General features: G+C 41.3%; 1 pseudogene; it reads right to left on the bottom strand.

The window, feature by feature from the left end:
- Positions 1 to 631: 631 nt before the first annotated feature.
- The window catches only part of LOC129688065 (short coiled-coil protein-like), a 31924-nt pseudogene continuing 15811 nt past the window's right edge, over positions 632 to 16744 (bottom strand).

The following is a 16744-nucleotide window of genomic DNA, read 5'->3' as shown; positions in this document are numbered from 1 at the left end:
TCATATAATGGCAAATAATACAAAGAGAAAGGGAAGACATCTTACATATATAATCTTTGATCACAAGAGAAACAATATTCATAAATAAACATTATACTTATGAGCCATCTCATAACGATAACGGGACACATATCTCATAAGTTTTATCTATCGGTACATGTGGGAAAGTAGTACCCAGGATGTCTTGCCTATCTTAGGAAGGTGAGTGCCATCAACCCAATTATGGTTCAGGTTGTTCTCATAGGGGATAGCTATTGGAGTTACTGTCAGGAACGGAAGGGAAAGGCAGATGGAGGAGAGGCACAAGATAATGGACAAGGTACAAGGTACACTTTTTCACAACATGGTTACTTTCTTGTATGTTTTACTAGCTAGTCATGTGATAAAAGACAGTGCTAAATATATATGTACATGCAGGTTGGGAAAACATTCATGTTCAAGTTTCATAAGTACTGTAATTCTAATTAAAAAGTCTCCACATGTGCACATTTCCATAGACTAGTGTGTACATACAATGTTAACTCAGGGATGGTCCTGTTAAGCAGTTACTATTACCCAGATCTCACATTCGCTTTATAAATACTGAGGGAAGGAAACAAAGATACTGTAACTTTTGGGTTGTACCCAAGCCTTAAGAAAAAAAAATATAGAAAGCAGCAAATCCACAGATTTGCAAGAAGAAGAAAGGGTGGAGAGCCCTTTTCTGCCTTTTGCTTTGTGTCTCAGTTGTTTGAAAACACTAGAAGAAGCAGACGTGAGGTTTTTGTATATACTGTCCAAGTACTTGATTTTCGATTTTAGCTTTAGATTTTCTCCCTTAACTGCATCTACACTTGCAGAAAGATCTTCAAGTGTGTGTTGGAGTTCCAACACCTGATTAATAAGTTGAATCTTTTCTTCCAGTTCCACCTGCTTTTCAGCATCAACTGCACCCATGTCAGCATTCACCATCTTGGGTAACAGACTTTCAGCTCTTGGATGCAAACTCTCTGATGAATGGTCTTGCCTCTGAGGCACTGGGAGGGGGTGGGATGGGTAGGACACCTCAGGTCAGGGCTCTTGGTCCAACTGACCTACCCATCTTATTTCTATTCTAATAGTCACAATATGTGTTCCAGTCCAGGTAATATAAATCTAGCTTTATGTAGAAAGAAAATAGATAAATACAATTAAATAATTTCTGGATATACTTTAAAATCAAACAAGGACTCCACATTGGGGAGATCAGACACAAGAAAAAAAGACAGTACTCCCTTCTTGGCTTTCTTCCATTCAGAGACACATAGTGTTACCTCTCACGCCCATACACCAGTATGGGCTGTGGGAAAGCTGGGATGGCTCAATGGATGGAATTCCTTTTGTGTCATGACCAACCCTTAGGTCATTACCTGTGCAAGTTCTGCTTTTAAAAATATCACTCCTTTGGTTCCGTTGCGACCCAACTTAGCGGAACCCTTCAACTAGGAGCAGGCAATGATGATCAACTGGTAAGCACACATACTCTGGGAATCCCTTGGTTCCCTCTTCCAAACCTTGTGTTGGAGCTTTTCCAGCAGAACAGGCAGTTACGTGAGAGGCTGAGACGGAGTGCTTTCCTCTCAGCTTTGGGCAGTTATGCTACACAGCAGGAACCATTGTCATAGCCACAAGATTCTCTAGATGCCAGACAAAAAATGACGAGCTTTGACCACAGCGATACAGGAAGATAAAAATATGGAGGTGAATCCAAGTTTTCTTAAACAGTAACTACCTCAAGGTAGCCTGTAACTTAGTGTGTGGCTGAGGATGTCCTTGAACTCTTGGTCCTCCTGCTTCTATTCCTAAGTACAAGGATTGCATGCATGTTCCACCACAGCCAGTTCCTGAACAGTAATTCTTAAAACCATGGTATCATTCAATATATGTCGGTGTGAGACTTATGTATACAAAGGCCAGCTCTCTTGGTTAAAATATATATTTTTACATTGCCTGTTTACTTATAAAATGTGACCATATTGAACCACTTTTCTGAAATGTCACTTCACATCAGTTCATGGTTTGTAGAGAAAGCAAGCAATTGCTGATTTGACGTAAGAGAAGGCTGGAGAGGATTGATGAGGGCGACATTTCCTTTGTTCTTTGGATCAAAAACCAAATGTCAAGTTTTTGATAAACTAGAACATTCCTGGCTGGCTGTTTCGACCTCTGGTGTAGAATCTTCAGCAGCCTAGAAAGACCTTGTCTGTGGCATTGGTGCCTGAGTTTTCTGCCTCTGACTACCTTTTTTTTTTTTTACCCTGTGTCACTGTGACTACAATGACAAACTGCTTATAAAAACACTTATTTAATTTTCTACTTATTTAGGTGTCTTTGACTGAATATGGAGCTACTCTATAAAAATAGCACAAGTAGAAAAACTCATGCTTGTCCAATGTGCTGATGATATTTTGACGTCTTTGAGGCTTAATAGGATGTCTGTTAAGAGTTTTGGTATACAAAAATGAGAACTTCTTCTGTAAGAAGTACAACACCTTCAGGGTAGAATTTTGCATTCTCTAAGGCCTTCTTTCCCCACAACTCCATTTGTGATAGTCTACAGTATCTAATAATAAATGGTAATAAACACCCTAGTTACTAAAATATTGCTTTGGACAAATGATCATAATATGAGAGCTTGCAAGTTAGATGACTCTGAAAGTTTGTGGACACACAATTTTAGGAAACTTTATGATTTTCATGTAAGTGTCAGAATTTCTAGACTCTTTCTGAGCATTGTGGCACATACCTATGATCTTGGAGGCTGAATCAAGAGTGACTATTTATGAGTTCAAGGCCATCTTAGAGATACATAGTGAGTTTGATATCACCGTGGCTACATAGTGATATGCTGTCTCAAAAAGAATTTAGAATTTTGGCCAGAAGCCTCGTTATCCACTTATCACAAAACAATTTTGCTGATGCTATTATTGAGAATGTGCTGCATTCCAGATGTTAGACTGAGCTGTTCTACATAGGTTCCTCACATCTTACAGAGATACTATGAGGTAGAAGTAGGGAACTGAGACTCCATTCATCCTCTGAAGAAAACGTGGGGAAGAGGCTGGAACTCATTGGCACAGGAGAGAGCAACAATCAATAAATGGGACCTCATGAAACTGAAAAGCTTCTGTAAAGCAAAGGACACTGTCATCAGAACAAATCGACAGCCACTTCACCAACCCTATATCTGATAGAGGGCTAATATTCAGAATATATAAAGAACTAAAGAAGTTAAAAAGCAACAAATCAAATAATCCAATTAAAAATGGGGTAAGAGCTAAGCAGATAATTCCCTGTAGAAGAATATCAAATGACAGAGAAACACTTAAAGAAATGCTCAACACCGTTAGTCATCAGGGAAATGCAAATCAAAACGACCCTTTGATTTCACCTTACACTCATCAAAATGGCTAAGATAAAAAACTCAAGAGCCAATATATGCTGGAGATGATGTGGAGAAAGGGGAACTCTGCTCCATTGCTGGTGGGAATGTAAATTTGTACAACCACTCTGGAAATCAATCTGGTGCTTTCTTAGACAATTAGGAATAGTGCTTCCTCAAGATCCAGCTATACTACCCCTAGGCATGTATCTAAAATATGCTCAAGTACACAACAAGGACATTTGCTTAGCAGTGTTTATCGCTGCCTTATTTGTAATAGCCAGAAGCTGGAAACAACCTGGATGTCCCTCAGTTGAGGAATGGATACAGAAATTGTGGTACATCTACACAATGGAATACTACTCAGCAATTAAAAACAAGGAAATCATGAAATTTGCAAGTAAATGGTGGGATCTAGAAAAAAATCATTCTGAGTGAGGTATCACAGGAGCAGAAATACAAATATGGTATATACTCACTTTTAAGTGAATATTAGACATATAATATAGGATAAACATAATAAAATCTGTTTACTTAAAGAAGCTAAGCAAGGAGGAGGACCCGGGGTAAGATGATCAATCCTCATTCAGAAAGACAAATGGGATGGACACTGGAAGAAGGAGAAGACAGGAAATAGAACAGGGCCCTACCACAGAGGGACTCTGAAAGAGTCAACCCAGCAGGGTATCAAAGCAGATGCTGAGATTCATAACTGAACTTTGGGCAGAGTGCAGGGAATCCTATGAAAGAAAGGGGAGATAGTAAGACCTGGAGAGGACAGGAGCTCCACAAGGAGAGCTACAGAGCCAAAAAATCTGGGCCCAGGGGTCTTTTCTGAGACTGATACTCCAACCAAGGACCATTCATGGAGATAACCTAGAACCCCTGTTCAGATGTAGCCCATGGCAGCTCAGTATCCAAGTGGGTTCCCTAGTAAGGGGAACAGGGACTATCTATGACATGAACTCAGTGTCTGGCTCTTTGCTCACCTCCCTCTGAGGGGGGAGCAGTCCAGGCCACAGAGGAGGACAATGTAGCCACTCCTGATGAGACCTGATAAGCTAGGGTCTGATGGAAGGGGAGGAGGACCTCCCCTATCAGTGGACTTGGTGAGGGGCATGGGAGGAGATGGGGGAGGGAGGGTGGTACTGGGAAGAAATGAAGGAGGGGGCTACACCTGGGATACAAAGTCAATAAACTGTAATTAAGATATACATATATATCTTAATATATATATACATATATATCTTAATTACAGTCTATCTATCTATCTATCTATCTATCTATCTATCTATCTATCTATCTATCTATCTATCCTATCTATCTATATCTATGAGGTAGAACCGAGGCTGTGTGTGAGGTAGTCAGTACTCTCTGGCTACAAAGGGGAAAGGTGCTTCGCTTCTGAACTTAGTTTTTTTTTTTTTTTTTTTAGAGAGAGAGAGTCAAGCAAGCATCACTTGGACATTAGTTTTGGGATCTGCCTTCTCTGCAGACACTGCAGCTCAGACTGCCAAATCAGCATAACGAAGTCAACCAAAGCCCAGTGGCAGGAACAGGATTGTCATAACCAGCTGTCTTCTTCCTTAGGTGGTGGTGAGATTTTCTTTCTAATGATATTTCCCATGAAAGCCACTGGAAACACCCGTTTACTTATGTTTGGCTTAGGGTGTTTTCCCTTATCTGTATATAAATGTTCAGTAACTGCTTTCCAGTTCTACTCTGCTCTGGCATTGAGGGTATGCATTTAGCATCTGAGCGTCCTTTCTGGAAGTCTGTGACTGTCTCTTTTCTCCCAGAGAGGGCTGATTCAATCTCACTTCCCTTGACAGATTTTATTGACTCTTCAGACAGAGGGTCAGAAAAGCCACATTGAATGCTGGCAGATTCTGAACACTCATGAAATTACTCTTGTTTGGATTAAAATGGCTCTTTGATTTCAGCTGTGCTCATCTTGTGCCCTCCTGCACTGGTCAGGGTAGAATTGAAGTTACTCTAGCCTGCTGCCCGGGGAACTGAAGTTTGTGGTTGTCCACTCTCACATAGGCCACTTTGTTCTCTTGCTTCGTGAACACCCTTCTCTTCTAAAGGGCTCTGCATCTTTTGTGCATAGGGATGGTATATGGATGGGTCAAGAGAGAGCTGGGAAAAAAGAAGATAGAAAAGAGGATATTAGATTTGAGAGCAGCATAGAAAAGAGGATTCTTGTTTCTTATAACCCATCATTTCTGCCCTCAAGGGACAGCTGAGTTCGTTCTTTTTTTATGAAAGGGGCTAGACACGTTTTGAATGACTTTGACTTTCTAAGAGCTGTAGGATTCCTATCACCAAACAAACCAACTAAATCTTGGCTGAGGGAGTTGTTCTGGTATCTGGAAAAATTAATATCCTAAATGATATTTTAAAAAAGCCATTCTAACCAGAATGAATGAGAAGTGGGTAAATGTTCAGATTCTAAATATAGGGTGATTATTTGAATTGAATTTTGTTTTTCTTTGTTGTTGTTGCTTGTGGAGTACAGTTATCAAATTTAGAGACAGATTATGATGGACATAGTTCATAGCTTTAATTGCATCACAATATCCCCAGGTATGATAAGAACAGAGTAATTGGGATAGAGACATAAGAACAATTAGTCCTACCTCCTGCCTCCATGCTCACTTAGATTTTAAAAGTTACCCAGAGTCCTTAGCATAGTCTCTGCATGGTCATTTCCATCGTAGTATGTGTGATTTTCTGGTTCCTTTTCCTAGCACCCATACCAAGTCGTTAAACCAAGAAAAGCAGAAAACAGTTTTAAAGCAACAAGGTGCTTCCACTAGCAAGAATCCAAGCCCACAACTGTGTCATAATTTGTATAAATTAAAGACAGAATCTCATTTTTCTGAGTGAAAGTACCCAGTGGGTTGAAGAACTTATATAACCTTGTGGTGACTTTTTCTTGCAGTTTGTGTACATGAGCTACTCTCTAAATTCTCTCACCACTGGCTTTTTGGGAAGGTTAGGATAGGCTAAAACATCCCACCAATATTTTCTGAAAGTGAAGTGTGCTGTGCATGGCCACCATCTGAAGATCATTCTGTTGAGGACAGTTTGTGATTTGATTTTCATGTCATGGGGCTGATTTTGCTCAGATCCACCCACACTCTGCCCTCTGCTTTGGATCAGTGACTCTCAGCCACTTGGTTGAGAACAGGGTTATGGTTACAGTATGTTTCATCAGACATCAGGAAGACCAGTGTATGTAAGGAGTCTACCCTTGTGGTCTTGGTTTCCAGTCAAGTAGTGCAGTTCAGATAACATTTGAATAATACAGAAATTAAAAACATTGCTGGAACATGGAGAAACTTCTGCATAGAAAAGTTTGGACAATTCTAACATCAAATGCAAATGGGATTTATGATGCCAACTCTAGATAGCAAACAAGACTTAATGGAACGCCTGTTACTCAAGACTTGGTTTTACTTTTTCAAAAATATTTTATAAATTGGTGCTGAAGGTGAAGGATGGAAACAAAGTAAAAGTTGAATTCTTTGATGCTTGGATGAAAATGTAAAGAAATCAAATGGGTAAAGAAATTTTAGTGAGTTTCTGGACAGACAGTTGTCTTTAAACTTTTGTAATTTTCACATTTCTGATAGCTGGCCAAGTACTGAGTGTATTGTGCTTTATGAAATGCAAAGCTGGTGCTGACTGGAGGGCTAAGTTAGCAGGTTCTTTCTTCTTCCTTCTGCTGATGAAAGAGAAGAGAAAAGATAAGACAGGAGACAGAAAATTTTATCAGAATGGATTTTAATTAAAGCAACAAACAAGCAGACATACAAAAACCCTGTGGTGGAGTGTTGTTGAGATTACTTGTTATCCCAGGACTCAGGCCCAGGGGTACACGAGACTGACAAGAAGATAGTTTGAGGCTGTCTTGCTGTACACAACAACTTCTAGGTCAGCCAAAGTGAAACACTATGTAAAGCAAGAAAAAACTCCATCCCTATATAACTAACTCAGCTTCTCTAGGAAAATACAGAAACCTTTCTGAAAGGATTCAGTTTCTTGAGCATTTCTCTGTGGTGACACTCTCGGGGGTGGGAGGCATCCTCTGTAGGGAATCTAGAGCCCTGAATGGCACAAAAAAAAAAAAAATAAGCCTGGAGACATATGTTGTCTTAAAGCCCAGGGAGAGCAAAGACAAGGTCATTTGATCCTCAGTTACTAGCAAGGTAGGTCAGTGGGTTTGGGACCTACTCTTCCCTTCCCAGAAGGAGCCTGCCTACCTGCAGGGTGGAAAGCACTATCTGGGTGCTGAGTCAGGAAAGAATTCAGTGCAACCTCTGAAAGCAATGACATTAAAGTTTAGTGTATAGAGGAAACCATGGTGTTGTGGAGAGGAGAGTGCCAGATCAAAGGCAGACCAAATGACTGAATGGGATTTGATTCATCTTTGTTACAGGAATCAGTGAGTGCTAGAGATGGTAGTCAGTAAGGTATAATTCTTTTGCATGCTGGATCCAGGGGGTCAAGACCTGGTAGAGGAGGGACAAAGGAAGATAGAGGTGACTACTGAAGAATGTGAGAACCCAATCACAGGAAATACATTGCACATGACTCTATACATTTAGCCTTTCAGCACAGGAAAGTCCATGACACCTACCATAAGGGGAACTTCTTTATCACTTATTTATCTTTTAAGATTGTGTTTTACTGTTTAGGTCAGACTGGTCATGAGCTCACTATGTAGCTCAGGCTAGCCTCATAGTCCCCCAACCCTAACCCTGACTGTAGCAATTGCAGACTAAATGGTTTACTACTTATGGGAACTGACTATGTACAGAGGCTATGCTACCTTCATTCTAGGCACAAAACAAACCTGAGAGTGAGGTTCCTTTATTAACCTGCTTTATAGATGATAAAAATCAGTCTGCATTTAAAGGCCACAAAATTAGTGGCCTTGGGCACCACCATTAAAGCCCACACTGTCATGTTTGCCTCATCTAGAGCAGAGGAGAAGAGTCTCTTACCATCCATCTAGTCAGGACCTGGGTGGCACCTCTGGCAAGGCTCTTTCAAGAGCTTTTTCAACGATGCCCTCAGAGGGCAAACTCACTCTTCCTAATTTCAGCTGCGAAGTTCCTAAGAAAGCATGCTCTAAAAATAGAGCCAGTCTCCAGTGAGGCCTCCCTTTACCTTTATTTGAATTCCAAACATGTCTTGTCTATTAGCACATTTATTAGCACTCTTGCTTCAAGGGAACAAGCCTTTTTAGCATCTGCTGTGCTGGCCATTTTATTCAAAATCATCTGGCTTTTGAAAATAATTGCTAAGTGGTCTGTATTAATTTAATCTATTCTCTCAAAGATTGCTTTCCCACTATGTTTCATTTTAACTTAAAAAAAAAAAAACAACAACCCTGAAACCACTAAACATCCATTCAAACTTGAAAATTTTTATTTTTAAAATTATGACATTGTTATGTCTTGTGTTAGAGAAGACATTGTGAGACAGACCTGTGGTATCGCTGTGTTTCCCAAGCTCCTCTGCTCCTAATAGGACCTGTGGTACTTGCTAAAAAAACACATGCCCAGGCCCCTGGAGACCTGGAGTCAGTAGGCGCAGCATGAAGTTCAGGAATCCATATGTTAGAACAAGCATCCCAGATGACACATAGGCATAGGCAATGTGGAGTTTGTATGCAGTGGAGGATATGGAGGAAGCCATCTTAAGAGCAGCTTGAACACCATGTTTTTCTCAAAGGTCTGAAGCTTGGGTTATCTGTATAGTCTTCCTCATTTTCCTAAAAGTGTTGTCAGGTTTTTAGGCCTAATTCCCATTTAGAAATCCAGCTGAAGTTCTTGCTGTAGGTCAAAAGAATTTGAACAGTCAACCTTGGGATTGGTTTGCTCATGACAAACCCATGCTTGTTCTACTCTTCTCTCAGGCAGACAGTTTAGGATCCTTCCTAAGCCTGGCCATCTGCTACCATTGTTGTGTCTCTCTTGACCTCTCTTGACCTTATGACCCTCTGAGTTTACCAAAGGGGCAATAATTGGTCATAGCCGAATGGTGGCCTCCTGGGTCCAGCTCTGTTTATTTCAGATACCTTTCTTGATTTAGACATCCCTGCCATGTGGTAAATAGCTTTATAGACAGGCACCAATTTCCCCCTAAGTTTTACAATGTTTCAACCATTGCCTTGGCCTTTAAGATTGCTCCCATTTGGTGGCTGTGATAACTAGAAATGCTCCTACGTGGTGGTTCTTCTTTCTTTTTCTTCCTCAAATAGCCTGGGGCCTTTAGGCCTGGGTCTCCCAATAGATAAAGCATGTGTCCTCACTAAAACTGTAAACTAGACACGAATCCAAGCGAATTGAGTTGTGTCCAGATCAGTGCATTTAGTGACTTTCTGCTATTCTGATTGGACGGGAGAGATGAAGAAATGGCCCAAATCCTTGATGGCCTGACAAACAGGGAAAATGACAATGTGCAAATGCTTCAACTAATACATAGTGTGTGAATAAGTGCTTGAGAAACTGTTATGTGATGACCCAGAGCCTGGCTTTCAATGCCCCTGTGTGAACCCCACAAGGTCTAGTTGGAGCTCAGAAGCCTTGTGTAGCATAAGTAGCATTGCTTTTCCTCCTCTAAGGCTGAGCTGACACCTTTCGTCTATCACTATTTCCTGACCATCGCCTCTCCTCTTCTGTTATGTCATCGGGATGAGACGGCCATCCCAATTTCCCTCTCCTGAGAATGTGTCTTCATTTAAGCTTGCAAATTATGGGGAAGAGAATGTTTACAATTTATTTTTGTCTTATGGCCTGATATACCTTAAGCTCCAGAGATGTAGTAGTGTGTTTTTACATAGTTTTTCTCCCCAGTGCCCTTTGAAAGCATTCTGTCAGGGGGAAGGCAAATTCCAACCTAGTTGTCAAGCAGAGCCTTCTGGAAGTAGTGATTTGGAAAATGACTTTTCTCTCACATCGTTTGTCCCTTGCTTTAGAGGGTGAGCTGCTTTGCAAAGGTTCTGGGGAACCTGTAAGCTGGGTTATTTCTATTGAAGGTTGTTGACCTGTAGTGTACATGTTTCATGAGAAACAAGCTTCATGAAACATAAGGGAATCCCCTCTTGTGAACTTGTTCTATTGATAGAGAAAAATGAGTGACCTTGTTGAAAAATAAAAGTTAAACTCTTAAGAATCTAAAATGAGTCTCTGCAGTCTTTCATTTGGGCACTCAACAGCCTTTTACCTTCATGTATTTTATTTTACTTTGCTTTTAAAAGTCTAAAGAATTTGATAAAGAGACATCTTTATGTAGATTGTGTTATATATTTTGTTACTTCCACTTCTTGAGAAGTACAGTTTTCTGTAAAACAGCAGATTTCATTGACCTGGGCCTTCACCCACAGTGGTCTGGGTTCATCTATTCTTGCTGGTGGGATTCAGCAGAATGAGGGCTCCTTACCATGGTCAACTTTCCACAAGGCCATTACTGGAGACAGAGAGAATGTGATCCCTGGACATAAAGGCTTCATAGCTCCCATTCCCGTAACTCCTCTAATGTTCTTCCCTGGGTTCCTTAGTGTCCCTGTCCCCGGAACACAATAAGAGGATTGAAAACTGATGAAAGGGAAGAGATAACATTGCCCCTAGGAGCTCTGAGTCAAGGCCACCCCCGCTTTTCTCCCTGCAGTCTCTTTCATGTGTGTAGATGATCTTGAGGCCTATCACCTTGACTTTTCTTCAGCACTGCACATATCACTCACTGCAAAGTGGGTCCTTCACATTCACTTGGGTTATTATTGGCAAAGCTGCAGCTTTTTAGCCTTACTCTAAATGCCACTTGTGCATTTTAAGAAAAAAACAAAACTCAACTGTTTGGAAATCTCTTCTAAGCAGTGTAATCCAGATCTGCCTGCAAAGCACAAGTGTCTTTTGGAAGTGTTTATGTGATAAATTTTAAGAGAGGAAGGGACATGGTTCTAGGTATAGATTTAGGTCCCCGGGTTCTAGGTATGGACCACTACTGGCCATGACCAGACAGTGGTTTGACTATGTGTTATGTCAAACCTACCCTCCCTGTTCAAACTCTACACATCCATCATTTCTGTCATCACAACACTGCATCCCTCATTTTACACTGGTTGGTAACAGGAAAGAATGAGATGATACCACAGTGGAGACCAGTGGGCATAGGATAAGTCCAGGAGGAGAGATGTAGGTTTAGAGCTCAAGCTGAGCTGCTGGGGCAGGGCAAGCCATGCTCCTTCATAGTGGAAAGCTCCACTTAAACAGGATGTAGGGGTAGATACAGCACTTGACGGTCTTTGGCCCTGTGTGATGTTATTCCAGATTATCTCAGGGCTACTTTGTACCCCACTCATATGGCTTTCTCCTCCCTCTTTATCACCACCACAGTTCTTTAATTTCTAGTGTTTCCACTCTTTCAAATGCCTCAGCATCTTCTAATGGTTCTCTCAACTACATTCTTTGCCTCTCCTTCTACCTTTCTTCTGATAGCTCTTGCTGGGTACTTTCCTTTACCAAATCCACCACAGGAAGACAGCTCTTTTATACCCTAGCGCCACACACATTTTTCTTCTTGACATATAGAGTGGTTGACAATTATTATTTCATTCAGCTATTTGTGTCTATAACTACATGAAGCCAAAGACTATGTCAATTCTCACCATGGAGAGAAAGAGAAAGGGGGGGGCATAGAATGTGTTCAGTAAGCACCATTTTAATGGGACAATAAGAATGGTGACAGCACTTGTGGTGGTGTGGACATGCCACACGTTTGACTCATTCTCATGGCACAACTGACTTTATACTGTGGTCACCTTTGTGTTGGTAAGGATTTTTATTTTTTATTTTTTTGCAGTGGTTTTGATAATGGTTGACAAATTCCTGGAAGATTATGTTGTAGAGAGAAAATACACTTTAAACTCTTATGACGGAATACTCCTGTTGGCTTCTCCATGAACTCCCTGTGAGACTTGTTAGTTTGAAAGCTTCACAGATGGAGGAGCTGCAGCTCAGAACACTAACTTGAAAAAGTAAGAGTATATATTTTTCAAATTTCAGATAGGATGACTCCAAAAAGATGGACTTTGATTCCAGGTCTATTTAATTTCTGAAGAGATGTGGTGAAGAATCTGTGTCCTAAGTATAGGTTCTGAATCCAAGGACCTCATCTCATCAAGCTTGGCACAACTCTTTCTTCTTTGGGGGCACTGAGAAAGGCACCCTTTTTCCTCCCTGTGCCCAGAAAGATGAGGTATGTCTGGGACTGCACTCCGCAGAAGGAGTCCCCGAAACAGGAATCTGTGTGGAAGAGATTTATTGAGGAAACAGTCCTGGGAGAAACGTGTGAGAATAGAAGGACAGGATGGGGAAGAGGGCAGGTGTGACATTACTTCAGGAATAAGTTCATACTCAGTTGAATCCACAAGCGAAGCAGAGTATGAATTATGCCTCGGAGTTTTTCCATATCTAAGGGAGAGAGGTGGGGAGGAGGGACTGGCTTTTTCACATTCTTCTACCTCTCAGCATCAGCAGAAGTTCCCCCAGGACACTTCAGCTCTAGTAGCTGTTTCTTTTCCTAAGGGAGGCCAAAGACATCCTATCATGTGTAGAGTGCTTACAGTGTTCACCATGATCTATGACAAAAACCTCTAAGAAAGGATAAGAAAAGAACACACTATTTTATTAAATTAACTCTAAGGTCTACATAAAACATTTTCTAAGAGCTTTGCATGCATTATTTCATTCAATCCTTTCAACATTCAAATAACAAGTTATAATGTTTTTTTTTCTTCTAATTTTCATTGAGGGAGACACAGCACTTTAAAATAAATATGTGGCCTAGCTTCTTTCTTCCCTCCCTCTCCCCCCCCCTTTATTTTCTTCTTTTGCCTTTCCTCCTTGTCTTTTTTTTTTATTAGTTACATTTTATTAACTCTGTATCCCAGCTGTATCCCTCTCCCTCATTCCCTCCCAATCCCTTCCTCCTTCTCTCATCTCCCCGCCCCTTTCCAAGTAGACTGATTGGGGAGGACCTCCTCCCCTTTCATCTGATCCTGTTTTATCAGGTATCTTCAGGACTGGCTGCAAAGTCCTGCTCTGTGGCCTAGCAGGAATGCTTTTCCCTTGGGGGGTGGGGAGGTCAAAGAGCCTGCCATTGAGTTCATGTCAGAAATAGTCTCTGTTCCCCTTACTATGGGAAACCAATTGGTTACTGAGCTACCACGGACTACATCTGAGCAGAGGTTCTAGGTTATATCCATACATGGTCCTTGGTGGAGTGTCAGTCTCAGAAAAGACCCCTGTTCCCAGATATATTTGGTCCTTGTGGAGCTCCTATCCTTCCCAGGTCATACTAACTCCCCCTTCTTTCATATGATTCCCTGCACTCTGCCGAAGGTTTGGTTATGAGTCTTAGTATCTGCTTTGATACACTGCTAGGTAGAGTCTTTCAGGGGCCCTCTGTGGTAGGCTCCTGACCTGTTACTTGTTTTCTCCTACGTCCAATGCACATCCCATTTGTCTTTCTAAGTGAGGATTGATCATCTTACCCTGGGTCCTCTTTCTTGTTTATCTTCTTTAGGTGTATAGATTTCATTATGTTTATCATATCTTATAGGTCTATATGAGTGAGTATATACCATGTGTGTCTTTCTCCTTCTGGGATACCTCACTCAGAATGATCTTTTCTAGATCCTACCATTTGTCTGCAAATTTCATGATTTCCTCGTTTTTGATTGCTGAGTAGTATTCCATTATGTAAAAATACCACAATTTCTGTATCCATTTCTCCATTGATGGACATCTGGGTTGTTTCCAGGTTCTGGCTATTGCAAATAAAACTGCTACAAACATGGTTGAGTAAATGTCCTTGTTGTGTACTTGAGCAAAATTTGGGTATATGCCTAGGAGTGGTATAGCTGGGTCTTGAGGAAGCACTATTCCTAATTGTCTGAGAAAGCGCCAGACTCATCGGCACAGGAGACAACTTTATGAACAGAACACCAACAGCACAGGCTCTAAGAGCAGCCATAAATAAATGGGACCTCATGAAAATGAAAAGCTTCTGTAAAGCAAAAGACACTGTCGTCAGAACAAAACGACTGCCTACAGATTGGGAAAGAATCTTCAACCCTATATCTGACAGAGGGCTAATATCCAGAATATATAAAAAACTAAAGAAGTTAAAAAGCAATAAATCAAGTAATCCAATTAAAAATGGGTTACGGAGCTAAACAGAGAATTCTCTGTAGAGGAATATAGAATGGCAGAGAAACACTTAAAGACATGCTCAATATCCTTAGCCATCAGGGAGATGCAAATCAAAACGACCCTGAGATTTCACCTTACACCCATCAAAATGGCTAAAAAACTCAAATGACAACACATGCTGGAGAGGTTATGGAGAAAGGGGAACCCTCTTCCATTGCTGGTGGGAATGTAAACTGGTACAACCTCCTTGTCTTCTTATATCCCCTTTCTTTCCCTCCCATCTCTCCTCCTTCCTTCCTTTTTTCCCTTTCTTTTTTCATTTCTTTCTTCTTTTCTCTTTCCCTCTTCCTGTTCCACAGCAGTGAGGTTGTAACAATGGCAGCACTGGACATCACTGGTATCCTTCCAAAACTAGTCAGCTCAGTTGGGAGAGGAATATCCATCAAACAACAGCCTAAATAAGTGTAAATGGGTGCCTCTGAGAAGCATTGGAAGGATGCCACATACAAAGATTTCGTATACTTTGAGGTTAATGGCCAGGTATGGTGATATGCTCTTTTTTTTTTTTTTTTTCAGACATGGTTTCTCTGAGTAGCCTTGGCTGTCCTGGAACTCCCTCTGTAGACCAGACTGGCCTCAAACTCATGTAGATATGTCTGCCTCTGCCCCCAAGTACTAGGATTAAAGGAGCATTCCACCACTGCCTAGCTTTCAAAAAGATGTGTAGCCAAGGCTTGCCTTGAACTAGTGGTCTTTCTATCTCCGCCTCCTTCAGCAAATTGTACCTTCATGTGCCACCATGCACTTTTAATCTCAGCACTTGGAAGTTAGAGGCACGTGATTCCCAGGTCAGCCAGGGCAACAGAATGAAAGAAACAAAAAGCACTGTCCTTGGATATTACCAAGACTTTTCTGGATGTATTGAAGTTGGTCAGGTTAGAGCTTGGGCCCTGACTGATCCAAAAAGGTAGGCTCAACCACTGTTTCTAATATGCTCATTGAAGAGAAAGGTAGTGATGAAAGACAGGGAAAGGAGACTTATTCAATGTGACCACACTGAGAAGAAGAACAAATAAAGAGATCCCAGCACTACCTCTCCTTTACAAGTCCATCCTTGGGGTCCTGACATGAAGTTTAGATTTAAATAGAGGTCAAAGTAGGGTCCTGCACACCACAGACACATCATTGTCTAGGCCCCTCGTTCCAGATTTATCCTGTAAGTTGTCATCACTGTGTGAAATCTTTCAACGAGACAAATGGCTGACACTAGGTCCCCAGAGTTTTCCTTCTTTCAGCATGAGACTCCTGAGAAATATTAAATTCCTGGGGTCCAGGTCTGTAGTCTGGTAGCTAAATCAGACGTGCGTGGGCACAGTCCTTCTTAGACTATCTTCTCTCCTGCCAATGTAGCTACATGAGGAGGTGGCAGGCTTTTTCGGTGTTTATGGGTGAAGAATGTCGTAAGAGAAGCAAGCACTGAATACAATAAGGGCAGAGGCCGTGAAGTGGAGGGTGGATGAGCAGAGTAATGGGAAGTAAGCATGCTGTGGGGAAGAAAGGAGTGGAGACTCATTTCAGATGAGGTTCATGAGGTTGGTATAAGGAACTAGAAGCTACATCTTGCCTCATAGGCTGGTTAAACAGGGGGTGACAGGGTGAGGATGTCTTTCTTAAAAGGTTTCTTTGGCTATTTAAGGGAAAATGTGTGAGTGGGAGAGAGAGAGGGAGAGAAAGGAAGAGAGAGAGTGAGTGTGAGAGAGAAAGAGAGGGGGGGAGAGAGGTGAGAGTATTGGACTAAATGCACAGAGTCCCAGGAGAATGAGGTGGGCAGAGGAATGCCTGGGATTAGAGATGGACAGTTCTTGGTAAGTTCTAGAGTGCCTAGAAAGGCAGAAGGACTCAGTTGTTAATTTAGTAAGGGCATAAGATGTAAGAATCAAAGATAGTTTCTTGGACAAAGTAACTGACTGGATGGATGTGCTGTTTGCACGGTTAGGGATTTTTTTTTTTTTTTCAAAAGGACTAGACTGTGGGACAAGCTTAAAGAGGGGTTAAGGACTAGCTGGGTGTGAGGTACCTGGTGTTGGAATGAGGAAATGAAATTGTTAAATAT

The sequence above is a fragment of the Psammomys obesus genome, unplaced genomic scaffold, assembly GCF_907164565.1.
Source record: "Psammomys obesus unplaced genomic scaffold, mPsaObe1.curated_primary_1811, whole genome shotgun sequence".
NCBI lineage: Eukaryota > Metazoa > Chordata > Mammalia > Rodentia > Muridae > Psammomys > Psammomys obesus.
The sequence above is the reverse complement of the archived record's forward strand: the minus strand, read 5'-3'. Positions and strand labels throughout refer to the sequence as shown.